Source organism: Hemitrygon akajei, chromosome 8 (genome assembly GCF_048418815.1).
Source record: "Hemitrygon akajei chromosome 8, sHemAka1.3, whole genome shotgun sequence".
Taxonomy (NCBI): Eukaryota; Metazoa; Chordata; class Chondrichthyes; order Myliobatiformes; family Dasyatidae; genus Hemitrygon; species Hemitrygon akajei.
Genome location: NC_133131.1, coordinates 142,615,692 through 142,633,888, shown reverse-complemented (window position 1 = coordinate 142,633,888; position 18,197 = coordinate 142,615,692). Strand labels below are relative to the sequence as shown.

Here is an 18,197-nt window from a genome sequence, read left to right as displayed (position 1 = left end):
CAGAGAAAACACTGATGAGATATATGAATATTTCCTTAAATATTTGTCACTGCTGATCTATGGCCTTAATTTTTAATCTATTTTCAAAATGCATTTTGATATCATTGTAGTCATCTAGAGGATCGATTCCACCTGCAGACCCAAGTTTCTCACTTTCAAACTGAACATGAAGTTCAACCATTCTCTGATCTCTTATTGCGAGAAGATCCCTTACTGCAAGATTATTAATTAATCTTAAGTCATTGTATAATTCCAGATATAAAGTATCCTGATCTCTAACAAGAGAAAATCTGCAGATGCTGGAAATCCAAGCCACACACACACACAATGCTGGAGGGACCCAGCAGGCCAGGTAGCATCTATGGAAAAAAGTACAGTTGTCTGACTTGCTGAGCTCCCCCAGCACTTTGCGTGTGTTATCCTGATCTCACAAATACACTTCTCAGAACTCATTCTCAAGGTAATCTTCGGTTAAATTTATTTCTCTTAATCTATGCAATGATTAAAATCACCCAAGATTGTTGCAGTTTTTTTCCTACAAGCCACCAGTCTTTTTATTAAAATTTTCCACAATATAATTGCTGTTGGGGGGGGGGGGGGGGTTACCAGTGACGTTTTAGCCTTATTATTGTTTCACCTCCACCCAAACCTATCCTAGAACTCGATCTTCTGAAGCAATATATTCCTCACCATTGCTGTGATCTCATTGTCTATTAACAGAGTTACCCACCTCTTTTTCTTTTCTGACTTTCCTTCTGAGATATCACAAAGCTCTGCTTTCCAGCCTTGGCTATCTGGCCACATTGGCCTCCTTTGTAATGGCTATCAGATCATGTACACGCTTTTCTATTCATGCAGTCAGCTCATCTAACTTGTTGTGAATGCTGCACGCATACTTGAATAAGTAGCATTTAATTTAATTTTATCCTTTTTCTTCACTCTGATTCTATATACTTGTGCACACTTGTGATTGTAAGCTCTGCCATCTGCAAATACACTCTGATTAGTGCCTTTCTCCTTTCTTCCTCTCTCTGTGCCTTCTTAAATAGGCCAGCGCCTGAGACCCTATCTTCTATTTCCACCCTAGCATTTCTCCCTTTTGATTCTACCCACAGGGTCCCCATATCCTGCCAAGCTGGTTTAAGCACCCTCTAAAGCAAAATTCATTCCAATAATAATTTTCTTATACTCAGACTATACACAGTTGGGGAAAACTGGGAGTGATTTCATGTCTACTGCCCCATATAAAATGCAGTCCTCGTGTACTTGAATTTTAAGTAAGAGCAATATATACAGTATAGGGGTTTTAAGTTCTTACATTGCAAAGGAAAAAAATGTCAATTACTTTCAGTTACTAGCACTAAAAATGTTATTCATTTTTGCACAAAGGCACTCCATTTTACTTGTATTCAAAGTGAATAGCGATATTGATAGTTGATTCAGCTGATGCACCAAGGTTAATATCCAGTATATAAAAAAATGAATAGAGCTTTTGAATGCATAAGAGTGGGACAGCTTGACGGTCAGAATCATAATATGTTATCCAGGTCAAATCAATTGGAAATTAAAATGAAAGATATGATGCTGAAAATTGTGTTTAAAGGCAATTCTGTCATAGGAGAATACATAGCTTGGTTTACATGGTTTCTAACCAATACACATTATATTTTGGGCTTCAATCTATGATGCATCAATTCCTTTTAATAGCTCACTGCAGCTGAACTATCATTCAGATCTATAATTGAATTTAGTCAGCTCTGAAGGTCCATTTGGAAATTCAGGAATGATAGAATGTATATATGTGATTCCTATCTCCCTGAGGCTCATCTGACTAAGATGCTGATAAGTCTTACCACTCATGAACATTCCAGAATCAATCCATAATCTTTTCTGAGATGGCTAATCTATTGCAGGCTCTCAAGGAAATGACCAAAATTTACATCAGCAAATTTATGTTAGGAAGGAAATACTCTGATTTTTCATTCCTAATTCCTACCTAATCATCCTTCACTGGAAAAGAATATGTGTGGACCTCCCTGTGGGCATGACTTGACTAGTCTTGTGATGCTCATTGTATTTTGCATTTCCCACTGCAGAGGAAATCTGGGACAGAAAATACTGTCGCGAATGCGATAAAAATAGGTACAAAAGACGCTCAGGTTTCAGAAGCACTGGGTTTTAAAGTCACAGAGTCAAAGAGCAGAGAAACAGGCCCTTTGTCCTACCCATTCCATGCCACTCAACACAATACACTTCTAAACGAATCCCATTTTCCTACATTAGGCCTCTAAATTTTGGTTATTTAAGTGCACCTCTTGACTCTTCATAAATGTTGTGAAAGTCTCTGTCTCCAACACCCCTTCAGGCAATGCCTTCTGTATCCCAACCATCCTCTGAATGAAAAAAAAATCTCCTCACATCCCTTTCCAAACTTCTGACCCTTTCTTTCAATCTAATTTCTTACCACAGGACCTCCTCAGGTTAGGAATACCCAGCTTACGAACATAGGAGTGTTTGGGAAACTGGCAAGATGGATTTGCCAGCTGCTTTGGAACTGCTGGCATCTTCTATCATCTGGGAGCTCAGCTTGTGACCACACTTCTGACTTGCAAACTACCTGGGCCACAAACAGTTCAGAGGAAGGGAACTCTGTTGTAATCTGGGGAGACCGGTATCTATCTTACTTATACTGTATCTCTATCAGGTCCTCCTCCCACCACCCCTGGTCTCCACTGCCTCCAGGAAAATAAACCCAGCCTCACCAATCTCTCTTCATAAATGAAATACTCCATCCCAGCAAACATCTCTACATCCTCTCCACTGCAGTCAAGTCCATAAATAGTGTGGTGACCAGAACTGTACAAAGCACTCCATCTGTGGCCTAACGATTTTTTTCTAACATTGTACTATAACTTCTCTGCTCTTACACTCTGTGCTGTACACTTAATTGACTTTATTTCTTACATCCTTCACATACATGAGGAGTAAAAATCTTTACGTTACGTCTCCGTCTAAATGTGCCATGTGCAATCATGGTAACATAATAATTTATAATAAATACAACAGTCAAAGTAACATATACGCTCAAATCAACATGAGTTAGTCAATCTGATGGCCTGGTGGAAGAAGCTGTCCTAGGTCTGTTGTTCCTGATTTTATGCTGTGGTACCGTTTCCCGGATGGTAGCAGCTGGAACAGTTTGTGGTTGGAGTGACTCGGGTCTCCAGTGATCCTTCGGGCCCTTTTTACACACCTGTCTTTGTGAATGTCCTGAACAATGGGAAGTTCACAATTACAGATGTACTGGGCTGTCCGCACCACTCTCTGTAGAGTCCTGCGATTAAGTTCCCATACCAGGTAGTGATGTAGCCAGTCAGGATGCTCTCAATTGTGCCCCTGTTGAAAGTTCTTAGGATTTAGGGGCCCATACCAAACTTCTTCAACTGCCTGAAGTGAAAGAGGCACCATTGTGCCTTTTTCACCACACAGCTGGTGTGTACAGACCACGTGAGATCCTCAGTGATGTGGATGCCGAGGAACTTAAAGCTGTGTACCCTCTCAACCCCAGATCCATTGATATCAATAGGGGTTAGTCTGTCTCCATTCCTCCGGCAATCCACAACCAGCTGCTTTGTTTTAGCGACATTCAGGGAGAGGTTGTTTTCTTGACACCACTGTGTCACAGAGATGACTTCTTACCTGTAGGCTACTTTGTTATTGTTTGAGATTAGCCCAATCAATGTAGTGTCGTCGGCAAATTTAATTAGCAGATTAGAGCTGTGAGTGGCGATACAGTCATGGGTATACAGGGAGTAAAGGAGGGGACTTAGTACACAGCCCTGAGGGGCTCCTGTGTTGAGCGTCAGAGGGGTGGAGGTGAGGGAGCCCATTCTTACCACCTGCCGGCAATCTGACAGCAAGTCCAGGATCCAGCTGCACAAGGCAGGGTCAAGGCCGAGGCCTCTGAGCTCCCTGTCGAGCCTGGATGGAACTATGGTGTTGAATGCTGAACTGTAGTCTAAGAACAGCATTCCCACATTACAGCTCTAACTAATTAAAGCATGCATTCCATCTGTCTTCTTTACCATTCTATCTACCTATGCTGCCATCTTCAGGGATCCTTTGACTTGTACATCAAGGCACTTTGTTCTGCAGTACTCCCAGTGGGAGCTTATTTTTATGACTGGAAGTTCATGACCAGTGGAGTGCCACAGGAATCGGTGCTGGAACCCTTACTACTTTTATACACCTTATTGATTCGGATGTCAATGGATGAGATATGACTAGCAAGTTATGAGATAACATAAAAATTGTTTCCTTAGCTGATGATAAGGAGGGTAGTCATAGCCAACAGGGTGATATACAAACCCCATTTCCAGAAAAGATGGGATATTTTCCAAAATGCAATAAAAACAATAATCTGTGATATGTTAATTCACATGAACCTTTATTTAAGTGACAAAAGTACAAAGAAAAGATTTTCAATAGTTTTACTGACCAATTTAATTGTATTTTGTAAATATACACAAATTTAGAATTTGATGGCTGCAACACACTCAACAAAAGTTGGGACAGAGTTAAAATAAGATTGAAAAGTGCACAGAATATTCAAGTAACACCGGTTTGGAAGACTCCACATTAAGCAGACTAATTGGTAGCAGGTGAGGTATCATGACTGGGTATAAAAGTAGCGTCCATCAAAGGCTCAGTCTTCACAAGCAAGGATGGGTCGTAGCTCACCCCTTTGTGCCAAAATTTGTGAGAGAATTGTTAGTCAGTTCAAGAGGAACATTTCCCAACACGAGATTGCAGAGAATTTAGGTCTTTCAACATCTACAGTACATAATATTGTGAAAAGATTCAGAGAATTCAGAGACATCTCAGTGCGTAAAGGGCAAGGTCGGAAACCACTGTTGAATGTGCGTGATCTTCGAGCCCTCAGGCGGCACTGCCTAAGAAACCGTCATGCTACTGTGACAATTATAGCCACCTGGGCTCGGGAGTACTTTGGAAAACCATTGTCACTTAACACAGTCCATCACTGCATCCAGAAATGCAACTTGAAACTGTATTACACAAGGAGGAAGCCATACATCAACTCTATGCAGAAATGCCGGCAAGTTCTCTGGGCCCAAGCTCATCTCAGATGGACCGAAAGACTGTGGAACCATGTGCTGTGGTCAGATGAGTCCACATTTCAACTAGTTTTCGGAAAAAGTGGGCGTCGAGTTCTCCGTGCCAAAGATGAAAACGACCATCCTGATTGTTATCAGTGAAAGGTGCAAAAGCCAGCATCTATGATGGTATGGGGGTGCATCAGTGCCCACGGCATGGGTGAGTTGCATGTATGTGAAGGTACCATTGACTCTGAGGTGTATATTAGGATTTTAGAGAGAAATATGTTGCCATCAAGGCGACGTCTCTTCCTGGGACATCCATGCTTATTTCAGCAGGACAATGCCAGACCACATTCTGCACGGGCTACAGCAGTGTGGCTTTGTAGACACAGAGTGCGTGTGCTTGACTGGCCTGCTGCCAGTCCAGATCTATCTCCTATTGAAAATGTATGGTGCATCATGAAGAGGAGAATCAGACAACGGAGACCACGGACTGTTGAGCAGCTGAAGTCTTATATCAAGCAAGAATGGACAAAATTTCCAATTGCAAATCTACTACAATTAGTATCCTCAGTTCCAAAATGATTAAAAAGTTATTGAAAGGAAAGGTGATGTGACACAATGGTAAACAAGTCTCTGTCCCAACTTTTGTTGAGTGTGTTGCAGCCATCAAATTCTAAATTTGTGTATATTTACAAAATACAATTAAGTTGGTCAGTAAAACTATTCAAAATCTTTTCTTTGTACTTTTGTCAGTTAAATAAAGGTTCACGTGAATTAACATTTCACAGATTTTTGTTTTTATTGCATTTTGGTAAATATCCCAACTTTTCTGGAAATGGGGTTTATAGATTAATTGGTAAGACAGGTAGAGCAATCAATGCAATCCTGCCAAGAATGAAGTGATGCACTGTAAGATTAATTAGGGTTAGGACATTCACAATGAATTATTTCACCCTCTGCTCCTGTAACCAAGCCAGTATTGGATCTAATTTGCCAATTTGCCCATAACACAGGGGTTTTATCCTTTTGGATAAATTTCCCATATAGGAGCATAAAGCCCTGATTCCAGCCAGCAAAGCTCTCTAGGTCATTGACGCACACAAGCCTTTTAACCATGACAAGGTTGTGGTCCTCTAGAAGGAGCTAAGCTGACTATCTTTGATTAATTCCTACCTTACCACGTGTAGATTCGTCTTGTCTCTCTGAATGATTACTAATTGCTTTTCTACCACTGGCATTAAACTCACACATCTGTATTGCTTGTTTTATCCCTTCTATCCTTGATGAATAAAGGTACCTTATTTTGTTCCATACTGCCAGCATCTGCAGAGCCCTGTAAGGAATGGATTTTTGGTTTCCTATGCAGAAAATTTCCAGTATTGAATCGATGGAAACACAAGAGACTGTAGATGCTGGAATCTGGAAAAACAGTTTGCAGGAGGAAGTGAGCGGGTCAACTAGCACCCATGAAGGGAAAAGAACTGTCCATCTTTCAAGTTAAAACTCAGGATCCTTTCCTTTCACGTCTGTTTGACATATTTAGTTCCTTCAGCAGACAGTTTGCTTCTACGATGGCTCAAATGGTTTCCTTCTATGCAGTAACTATGATTCTATGACCTGCAGCTTCATGGTGATTGAGTTTGACTTTATAGGCCAGTGCGAATGAGGACCACCAGAGCAGGTCATGCCTGAATTTCCATGGGCTTACAGGTGTTTCTTTCAAATGAAACATGTTAAAGTGGATTAAAGTATTCCATATCAACATCCAGTTACCTCCCTATGTGGTAGGAGAGTCAGAATATTGCACAGGAAGATTGAGTCCAGGCTTACTCACACAAGTATTGATGTCTGCCAGCAATATGCTAATAAGGTGTCCTATCTTTGAACCCAATATGGTCAAAGTGGATAAGTTAGGAAGAGTAACGGCAGATGCAATTCCGAGGACAAAGAATATAGCTTACGAAATTCCGAGAGTCATCATTTAATCTCACATGAAGGCTTTCCACTCGATCATGGAATTGGTGAAAAGCTGCTATGCTTCCAAGAAAACTGTAGAACTTCCTGCTTTCAGTTGTTCAGGCTCAGCTGCACGTCAACATAATAATTGAATCTGAAAGCACAAATGAAAGTGATTCAGCTCAATGCTGTGTCAGCTCTTTGAAATGGATATCTCTATTTCTCCCCTTAAATTTTACCCAAGGTCCACAGATGTTTTTATTTCAAATAGTTATTCTATTCTCTCTGAGAACTTACAATAGAATCTACTTCCACTGCACTTTCATTAAAAAGAAATCTTATTCCTCTATGTTTCTTTTGCCAGTAAATGTAACATGTTGTCCCGTTTATCGTCCAATCACCAGTGGAATTGTTTGTCCTTATTTAGCCTGTCAATAACCCTCATAATTGAAACCAATTCCCTACTTGGAGAACAACTCCAGATTCTATAGCCTCTCCAATATATTACTGGCCCATTCTGATAAATCTTCTCCACAACTCCTTCAAAGTCCTAACGTGCCATGCCCAAAACTACACAAATCTTCTTCACTGGAGGCCTGATATTTGATTTGTAAAGGTTTAATATAACACCCTTCTGTGTGTCCTCCAAATATCCATGTTTAAAAACCAACACATTAATATCTGAGGCCTTCATTGGTCAGGGCTAACCATGGATGTTGTACCCTGACTGCCTAGATATGCAAGCCTGGGCAGTATGATATGGAGAGCAAGCTGTTGCCCATCTAGCAAGCTCCCCCTCTCCATGGATCTAATGAACCCAAAAGAACGGCAGAGACTGAGACAGTTTGCTAACAGCAGCGTTGGAGGAGTTGCCAGTCAGCATTGAGCTCAACGTAGGACTACCTTCAGGATTCCAGCTCCGGATTTTTCCCTTGGAATTTACTCCTGAGGCCTTCCCCATGAGTAGGTATAGCCACAAGGAGGTTTGAGATCAGAGTTTTCTTTCTCCTAAATGAGCTGCCAAACACAGCTGATGAGCCCCATCTGCCCAAAGTGTCTGGTTTTAAGACACCCGTAACTCACCTTTGCCCCTTCTCCTGCCAGTAGAAATGGCTCCACCAGGCTTAACGGCTAAGCCACACATGAAGGCCAGGAGATGGACTTGGTGGTCAGAGGTTATTTGAGGCGCATGTCATTGGGAGCATTTAATAGATAGTGGGAGCATTTAATAGATAGTGGGAACTTATTTCCATTAACACCCTGACTATAACAACCTTAAGGAACCAATTAATCAATATACTTACATAGATTTACCTAAATCCCAAGAATTTGCAGAAAAAAACTTCACATGTAAATTTATGCTTTAAAGACATACTTTCAAATAAAGTAGCTCCAATTAACTAATACACTTTTTCTGATAGCCTACTCCCCCAAGCATTATTTTAAATAATGCTTGGGGAAGTAGGCTATTGGAAAAAAATGTATTAGTTAATTGGAACGACTTTATATATTGGCACAGCAGTTCAATTCCTCCCATTGGTTCTGTGACCACTTCAATTGCCAGGGTAACTCTTGTGAGATATCTGTGAACCATAGAACATTACAGCACAGAAACAGGCCTTTTGGCCCTTCTTGGCTGTGCTGAGCCATTTGTCTGTCTAGTCCCACTGACCTGCACCTGGACCATATCCCTCCATACACCTCTCATCCATGTACCTGCCAAAGTTTTTCTTAAATGTTAAAAGTGAGCCCGCATGTACCACTTCATCTGGCAGCTCATTCCACACTCCCACCACTCTGTGTGTGAAGAAGCCCCCACTCCTAATGTTCCCTTTAAACTTTTCCCCCTTCACCCTTAACCCATGTCCTCTGGTTTTTTTCTCCCCTAGCCTCAGTGGAAAAAGCCTGCTTGCATTCACTCTATCTGTACCCATCATAATTTTATATACCTCTATCAAATCTCCCCTCATTCTTCTACGCTCCAGAGAATAAAGTCCTAACCTATTCAACATTTCTCTGTAACTCAGTTTCTGAAGTCCCGGCAACATCCTTGTAAACCTTCTCTGCACTCTTTCAACCTTATTAATATCCTTCCTGTAATCCAGTGACCAAAACTGCTCACAATATTCCAAGTTCGGCCTCACCAATACCTTATACAACCTCACCATAACATTCCAACTCTTATACTCAATACTTTGATTTATAAAGGCCAATGTACCAAAAGCTCTCTTTACTACCCTACCTAACTGTGATGCCATTTTTAGAGAATTTTGTATCTGTATTCTCAGATCCCTCTGTTCTACTGCACTCCTCAGTGTCCTACCATTTACCTTGTATGTTCTACCTTTGTTTGTCCTTCCAAAGTGCAATACCTCACACTTGTCTGTATTAAACTCCATCTGCCATTTTTCCAGCTAGTACAGATCCCTCTGCAAGCTTTGAAAACCTTCCTCACTTTCCACTACACCTCCAATCTTTGTATCATCAGCAAATTTGCTGATCCAACTTGCCACATTATCATCCAGATCATTGATATAGATGACAAATAACAATGGACCCAGCACTGATCCCTGTGGCACACCACTACTCACAGGCCTCCACTTAGAGAAGCAATCCTCCACTACCACTCTCTGACTTCTCCCATTGAGCCAATGTCTAATCCAATTTACTACCTCTCCATGTATACCTAGCGAATGAATCTTCCAAGCAGGACCTCGTCAAAGGCCTTACTGAAGTCCATGTAGACAACACCCACTGCTTCCCTTCATCCACTTTCCTTGTAACCTCCTTGAAAAACTCTAATAGATTTGTTAAACATGACCTACCATGCACAAAGCCGTGCTGATTCTCCCTAATAAGTCCCTATCTAAATACTTGTAGATCCTATCTCTTAGTACTCCTTCCAATAATTTACCTACTACCAACGTCAAACTTACCGGCCTATAATTTCCTGGATTACTTTTAGAGCCTTTTTCAAACAATGGAACAATATGAGCTATCCTCCAATCCTCCAGCACCTCACCCGTAGATACCGACATTTTAAATATATCTGCCAGATTGTAATTATTACAATGTGGCCTGTCGGTCCTGTTTTATGACTGAGTAAACAATTGAAGTAAATATAGCCTGAAAATGTAGTTCTGCTGTTGAAATCAGCACTTACCCTCTTCTTTACATAGTGCTTCCTTCTCTTATCAGTCACTAATATTTATCTGGTCATTTGCATCAGTCATTGCTTCCAATGCTACTGTATGTCTCCTACAGTAGGGGCCTCCTAAAATTGTCACAAAACCTTCCTGGTTTTAACCTCCAACCCCTTTGCAATGAAGGCCACCATGCTACAGCTTCTTAATTTCTTGCTGGACCTACTTGCTGATTATCTGTGATAAACACAAGAATTCTGAAGATGCTGGAAACCTTGAGTAACATGCACAAAATGCTGGAGGGACTCAGCAGCTCAGGCAACATCTATGGAGGGAAATAAATAGTCGACCTTTCATCAGGACTGGAAAGGAAAAGGGCACAAGCCCGACTAAGAATGTGGGGGAAGGGAAGGCAGTACAAGTTAAAGATGAAAGCAGGTGAGGGGGAGGATAATGAGTGGAAGTAGGGCTGAAGAAGAAAGAATCCAATAGGAGAGGACAGTATACCATGGAAGAAAGGGAAGGGGGTACACCAGAGGAAGGTGCTGGGCAGCTGAGAAGAAGGGATGAGAGGGAGAACCAGAATGGGATGAAAAGAGAGGGGGGTTAGAAATTACCTGAAGTTAGAGAAATTAATGTTCATGCCATGAGTTTGAAGGATACCTAGGTGGAGTATTAGATGTTGCTCCTACAACCTCAGTGTGCATGAACATGTCAGAATAGGAACTCGAATTCAATTTGACTTCTCATTCCGATTTTGACACTGCCAGGGTGAGACAACCCTCTAACTTCCAGCAATTTTTACCCAGTCCCTCATCTCCCCTTTGTATCTAGACCAGAAAAAAACACAATAGGATTCACTATAAAATTGGGGAGGCAGAATGTAATGCAGAAAATTTCAAAGCTCGTTTCTTCGTTGTCTCCTTCAACTCTTCCCTTACCAACCCACGGCGCCCCCCCCCCCCAATCCCTTTCTGCTCTGCTCACTCTTCCCACTCACTCAAAATCGCTGCCCACTTCCATGGTAAACCTTACATGACCAGAACACATATGTATTGCTAGATCCAAGTCCTTGCAGAGTGGCAGAGACCTTCAGTCAGGAATGGGGCGGAACTGCTGCAGTCCTGAGATGTCCACAACAAATTTGCCTTGCAGCCTATTAGCTGCAACATTTCTCAGAATATTTCCAAAGATTCCCTAGCCTTTAAACAGGGATTAACCCTTTGCCAGAGCTGATGTCCTCTGACTGCACCTTCTAAAATCTTCCACAGCAATCAATTCTTTGACAACCCCCAAAAGTGTGTTTGTCCAATGCAAGATATGCAAAAATATGTCTTGATGCACAGTTTGTTGTATGCAGCGAGATAACATTGATAAAAGTGATACTGAATGACACTTAACTGGTTGCTCTCTGAACTTGGAGAAAGTGACAACTGAGTTTACAGGGTGGGTCCTGTCATGCATTTAAATGACTTGAAGGATTTAGGATGAGGTCTATTAATGATAGATCTTTACCTTAAATAATGAAAATAATGTGATTTATTATATCCTGTGGGTACGTACTCATTTCTACTTATTTTTCTGCAGCTCATTACCAATTCAAGCAATGCCAGTTGATCTTACATATTGTGTAAAGCTTGGCAGTTTTAAGTACGTGCTGACAGGTGGCAAGTAACATTCATGGCAGAAGAGTGTCAAGCAATTAAGAGTTTAATCTCCTACTCTTGATATTTTCTGTCAAGTCTCCAATCATCAAGATTTTGGGCATCTCTGCAGGCCAGAAACACCAGGTAGATGGAAAAAGTAAGTTAGAAGATGGGTATCTGCAAACAAATGATAATATAAAGTCTTTCTACTTCTAGAGAGAGCAAGTCAGGAGTGTGTTAGAATAGCCACAATTTGTCTGAACAAATGCAGCTCCAACAATACTCGAGACAAAGCAGCCACTTGACCCACATCCCATCTACCATATGTGCATTCCCTTCTTCAGTAGCTTACCATGGATGCAACAACAATATTAACAGCACCATGATTCCTACATCAGGACAGACAAGGTTAACGTGTGCATTGGGACACCATGACCTGCAGGTTTCCCTCTAACTTTCACACCATCCTGATTTGTAATGTATCACTGTCGTTCATCAGAACTGGTTTAAATCTTATCCAACAGCATTTGGGGGCACTTTATCAGAAGCATTGTAGTGTTTCAAGAAAGTGGCTCATGAAAATATTCTCTGGGCAATTGAGTATGGCAATTTTGGGCCTTATCAATGACAGACACAATGTGCAAAATGAATAAATTAAACAAAAACAAATATTTGCTTGAATAGCCATCATTCTCTTTTAATCCTCCTTTTGCCAGTAATAAAAGTCTGTTATAAAAATAGCTTATATTTTCTTTGTATTAACTCTTAGATTTATGATACAAATAAAGATTTGGTTCAAAAAATACCTACTAGACCAGAAGAAGTAATGAAGTCTTTGGAGCACACGTTTAGACTTAATGAGCTATAATATGAATCTTCTAATTGGTTTCAAAAGTCCACAAGACAGAGGAGAGAATTAGGCCATTGACGCATCATGTCTACTCCACCATTCCTTCATGGCTGATTTATTATCCATCTCAACTCCATTCTACTTCTGTCTCCCCATAACCTTTGACACCCTTACTAATCGAGAACCTATCAAACTCTGCTTTAACTATACTCAATGACATGGCCTCCACAGCCATGCGTGGTAATGAATTCCACAGATTCACCATCCTCTGTCCTCCACGACCTGGATCAACATGTTGACACTGTGTGGAGGCTTGTATGCTTCAAGGACTCCATCACCCGATACCAACTCAGGGCCACCTGTGCATAAGATGCCAGAAGAAGATTGATCTAACCCCAGCTCCCAAACGGACAGACTTGTATCTGCCCCTCCTGGGCCATGCCATGTGAAACTACAACGAACCACCCTCTGCCTAAAAGAAATTCATCCACATCTCTGTTCTAAAGGAAAATCCTTATATCCTGGTGCTAGGAAACATCCTTTCCATGTCCACTCTCTATGGCTTTCTATATTCAATAGGTTTCAATGAGATTCCCCCTTCCATTCTTCTAAACACCAATAAGTATAGACCCAGAGCCATCGAGCATTAACCCTTTCATTCCCAATATAATTTCACTGTGAACCTCCTCTGGTCCCTCTACAATACTAGCACATCCTTTCTCCAATACTCCTTTTTCACAGAGCGTCAGAAGCAGAAAGCATTTGCAAACCACATTCTCATAATTGTTTTAACCCCAAGAAATGCATAAATCTTCAAATTGGCTGAATTGCTTTCTCCCAAAAAGGAAGCAAGTACTTGCATTCATTAATCAGGTTTAAAAAGTGGGATTCTTACCTTTTGTTACATTGAAGCTTCCACTCATTCGCTTATTTGGAAATTCAGAATTGGTTGGCCTTCAAATTACAAGAAAACTGATACTATGCTCTCATGTCAATTTACCTTTTTGTTAGATTTATGTTTAACTGTGTTTAGCAATGATCTCAAATAATTCTCTTTTGAAAAATCTAGGCAAACGGCCAAAGCACAGGATTTCACCTAAATGTCTGAGTAGCACAATAAATTAGTGAGTGTTGCCTTAGTGGTATCAAGCTTGGATTTAAGTAAGATAAATGAGTTCCCTTTTGTGCAAATCAAAATGAAAAAAAAATCACAGATGATGGAAATCTCAAATAGAAAGACGAAACGCTGGCAGGTCAGGCAGCATCTGTGGAATCAGATTTTCATGTTGAATATATGTTATTCCTTTTCTGTGCACTGCTTATTCACTTTTGTCATTTATAACTTTTGTCTTAACAAGATAATGCCGCCACAAAACACAAAATTTCATGTCATAAACAGTCAATAAATCTGATTCCTTTATTTTGCTTATGTTTCCCTTCTAATCATTTCATGTGAACCATTGACCTGATGATCTATGCAACATATTCCTTTTGCCAATCCTTGCCTCACTCCATCAGAGATATCCCCTCATCCATTCGACCCATCCCCACAAACACCACCTTCTTTGGAACCAAATTTGTCTTCTCCCTTTTCCAGTTCTAACAAAAGGTCTCTGATCCGTAGCATCTGTATTTCCAGCCTTTCCCGATTCTCTGCCCATTCAATACTTTTTTACTTCAATGACAATATTGAAGTGATACAACACAGCATCTTCCTTCAAGTGGTAGAATTCATCACCATTATTCCAAAATGAAGGGTCATTATCTCAACCAGCTGTTAGTATGATATTAACATGATATATGATATCATGAAATAATATCCATTCAATGACTGATTGGTTAATTATATATCTCTGGGCAGAAAGGGCCAGCAACATTAAATAAATGGCTCAAGTTAGTTATTTTATCTCTTTCCAGGATGCTTGAGCCGAGCTTGTTCCCCCACCCCGGATAATATTCAGTAAGGCATCATCATTGGAAATAACTTGGAAAATGTGTAGCTCAAGTGGTTGATGGTTGAGTTGAGAACAACTCAACCCAGGTATCATCATTGTTTTAAGCATTCCAATTAATGTGTTAACATGCTAACACTACATGGGGGGAGGGGGGACACACAGCTTTTCCAGTAATTGTAAGTTGTCATTATTATCCAATCAGAGAAGGAAATAAATCAGATGGATCAAAGGGCATGGCCGAAAGACGATTGGTTGGAAGGTGGGTCTGCGACCCGTCACCGCCAATCAACAAGCCATAAACTCGTTCAAATAGGTCACTGTTCTGTGAAACATGAACATTACACTAATCCTCGGGGCAGTTTTCTGTGACGGCGCAAACCAATTATTCCCACCTTTGTGTGACTGAAGGCGTTTAAACAGAAAACGTTCGAAATAAATAGGCTGCTCAACATTCTGGCAGTTCTGCCGTTTACGAATGACCTTTGAATTCGAGCCGGACTTGAACTTCACTCTGAGGAAGGGGCGCTTCCGATGCCCGATTGTGTCTGATACCATTGGCATTACAATCCGTGGCCCTGGAGAACCTCAGCCAAAAGCCCACGGCTACGAGGCGCAACACGAGGAAGGTCATTGGCTGCCAGCGAGCTTGGGCAGTCCCAGGATTGTAAACATTCGTATTAAATGTCTTTTCAGCTGGCATGTCTGCACGTTAGGAGAATCTCAAAGAAAAGTTTAGTATAAACGTTGCGGGATCGTCTTTCTGTCGTGCGACAACTAAAACGGCACGGAGGGGAAACGCGCTGTCATTTTCACTGCCGCTCGTCACGTTCGCCCACAGAACAATGGACGGCAACAAAACCATCATTCCTGCAATACCATCACATTTAGCACTTGATAGACAGCGGCATTGTTCAACAATTTGACACTACGGCACATAAGGTGATCCATGCTCAAAAGTTATGTGGTGCTTACTCACTGCCCGTTACGCCGCCAGCGTATATTTGCGATGAATGTCCTCCATCTCGGCGATCTTCAAGGCTTCTCTCATCGTGGCGGTGACTTCCTCTCTGTTTTCAACACTGTCAGTCATGCAAATCCCGGGTGCGACTCGGGAATATCGTCACATTCAGATGTGGAATGATTCTTCATTTCTGTTGAGCCAGAGTTGTTAGCCCTGAGCGGGAAGACCAGTGGTCTTCTCTTAGTCTGGGTCTACCCTTTGATCTGTTTGGCATGGGTGACCCTATCAAGAGCCAAAATATAAAGCCCTGACTCCAGCCAGCATAGTTCTTGGGGTCAGTGAGGCATGCAAGCCTCCAAACTAAGACAAGGAGAATTATTTGTTATTGTCACATATGGCAAGACACAGTGAAAGGCTTTTGTAGGTATTTGGATGCAGTCCATAAGTACATCGAAGGCATGTGAATAAAATAGAATACAGAGTAGTGTTTCATTTACAGAGAAATCACAGTGCAGGGCCAGGGTAGGCTAGATCCAGAGGTCAAGAGTTATCTTTCAGAATATGAGAAGACCTTTCAAGAGTCTACTAACAGTGGCATAGAAGTTGAACTTGAGTCTGGTGGCATGTGCACTCAAGATTTTGTTTCTTCTGCCTGTCAGGGAAGGGAGGAGAGAGATTGACCAGGGTGGGAGGGGCCCACGATTATGCTCTCCTGAGGCAGCAGAAAGGGAAGAAGCCATCAATGGAGGTGAGGCTGAATTGCGTAATGGCTGCATTCACAATTCTCAGCAATTTCTTGTGGTTTTATACAGAATAATTGCCAAATTAAGCTATGATACATCCATATATTTTTTCAAGGATGTCTAAAAGGCAAGTGATAGAGGAGTGGAATGGGTTTAGGGAAAGAATGCCAAAGCCTGGACTTCAGCAGGAGAGGGACAACCACATTCATGAGGAATAATGTAAACTGGGCTTTACAGGCAGCCACAGTGCGACAGTATTAGAGCTTCAGCTTCAATCTTCTAGTGATTCAAGTTCGATCGTGATGTCCCATGCTGCTTGTGTGAGGTTTGCACAGTTCTCCTATGTGCTTCAGTTTCCTTACACATCTACAGGACATGCAGGCTGATAGGTTAATTGACCACTTTAAATAGTCTCGTGTTTAGATGGAGGATACAATCCAGGTGAAATTATAGGGACAATAATGTCAAAGTAAATTTATTATCAAAGTATGTATATGTCACCTTGAGATTTATTTCTTGCAGGCATTCACAGGAAAATAAATAGCCAGATTAATGCATGGCTGAGAAGCTGGTGCAGGGGGTAGGGCTTCAAGTTCTTGGATCACTGGGATTACTTCTGGGGGAGGTGTGACCTTTTCAAAAGTGATGGGTTGCACCTGAACCTGAGGACAACCAATATTCTTGCGGGCAGCTTTGTTAGAGCTGTTGGGAGGTTTAAGCTAATTTGGTGCGGGGGGGGGGGGGGTAGGGAGGGAACCAGAGTGAAGGGACTCAGGATGGGATGGATGGTAAAAATGCAAAGATAGCATGCAGTCAGACTGACAGGAAGGGTAGGCGGATGACAGGACAGAACTGCAGCCAGCAGGGTGAATATCAGTGTATTAAGGATGCAAAATTAAAAAGGATAGCAAATACAATACTCAAAGTGTTATACCTCAATGCACATAATATAAGAAATAAGGTGGATGATCTTGTTGCACTATTATAGATTGTGTTATGTTGTGGCCATCACGAAATCGTGGCTGAAGGATGGTTGTAGTTGGGAGCTGAATGTCCAAGGTTACATGTTGTATGAGAGGGATAGGAAGGTAGGAAGAGTGGGTGGTGTGGATCTGCTGGTAAAGAACGGCATCAAATCGGTAGAAAGATGTGACATAGGATTGGAAGATGTTGAATCCTTGTCGGTTGAGTTAAGAAACTGCAAGGGGAAAAGGACGTTGATGGCAGTTATATACAGGCCTCCCAACAGTGGCTGGGATGTGGACCACAGATTACAACTGGAAATCAAAAAAGGCATGTCAAAAGGGCAATGTTATGAGAGTCATGGGAAATTTCAACATTAATCCGGAAAATCAGTTGGTAATTGATGTCAAGAGAGTGAGTTTGTTGAATGCCTGCGAGATGGCTTTTCAGAACAGTTTGTCATTGAGCCTTCTAGGGGATCAGCTATACTGGATTGGGTGTTATGTAATGAACTGGAAGCAACTACAGAACTTACAATAAGAGAACCCTTAGGAGGCAATGATCACAATATGATTGAGTTCAACTTGAAATCTGATGGGGAGAAAGTAAAGTCCGATGTAGCAGTATTTCAGTGGAGTGAAGGAAATCGCAGTAGTAGAAGAGAGGAGCTGGCCACAGTAAATTGGAAGGAGTTGCTGGCAAGGATGACAGCAGAGCAGCAATGGCGTGAGTTTCTGGGGAAAATGAGGAAGGTTCAGGATGTATTCCAAACATCTTTTCTGGCATAGAAAATTGCAAATGTCACTCCACTCTTTAAGAAAGGACAAAGGCAGCAGAAAGGAAATTATAGACCTTTGGTT

General features: G+C 41.5%; 1 long non-coding RNA gene across 3 annotated transcripts in view; it reads right to left on the bottom strand.

Moving 5' to 3' along the window:
• LOC140732321 (uncharacterized) overlaps positions 1 to 18,197 on the bottom strand; it is a 55,564-nt gene that overhangs the window by 27,728 nt on the left and 9,639 nt on the right. For all 3 annotated transcript variants that reach the window (XR_012100044.1, XR_012100046.1, XR_012100045.1), the window contains exon 2: positions 7,082 to 7,230. This is a non-coding gene — a long non-coding RNA (uncharacterized lncRNA). The remainder of the gene's footprint in view (positions 1 to 7,081; positions 7,231 to 18,197) is intronic.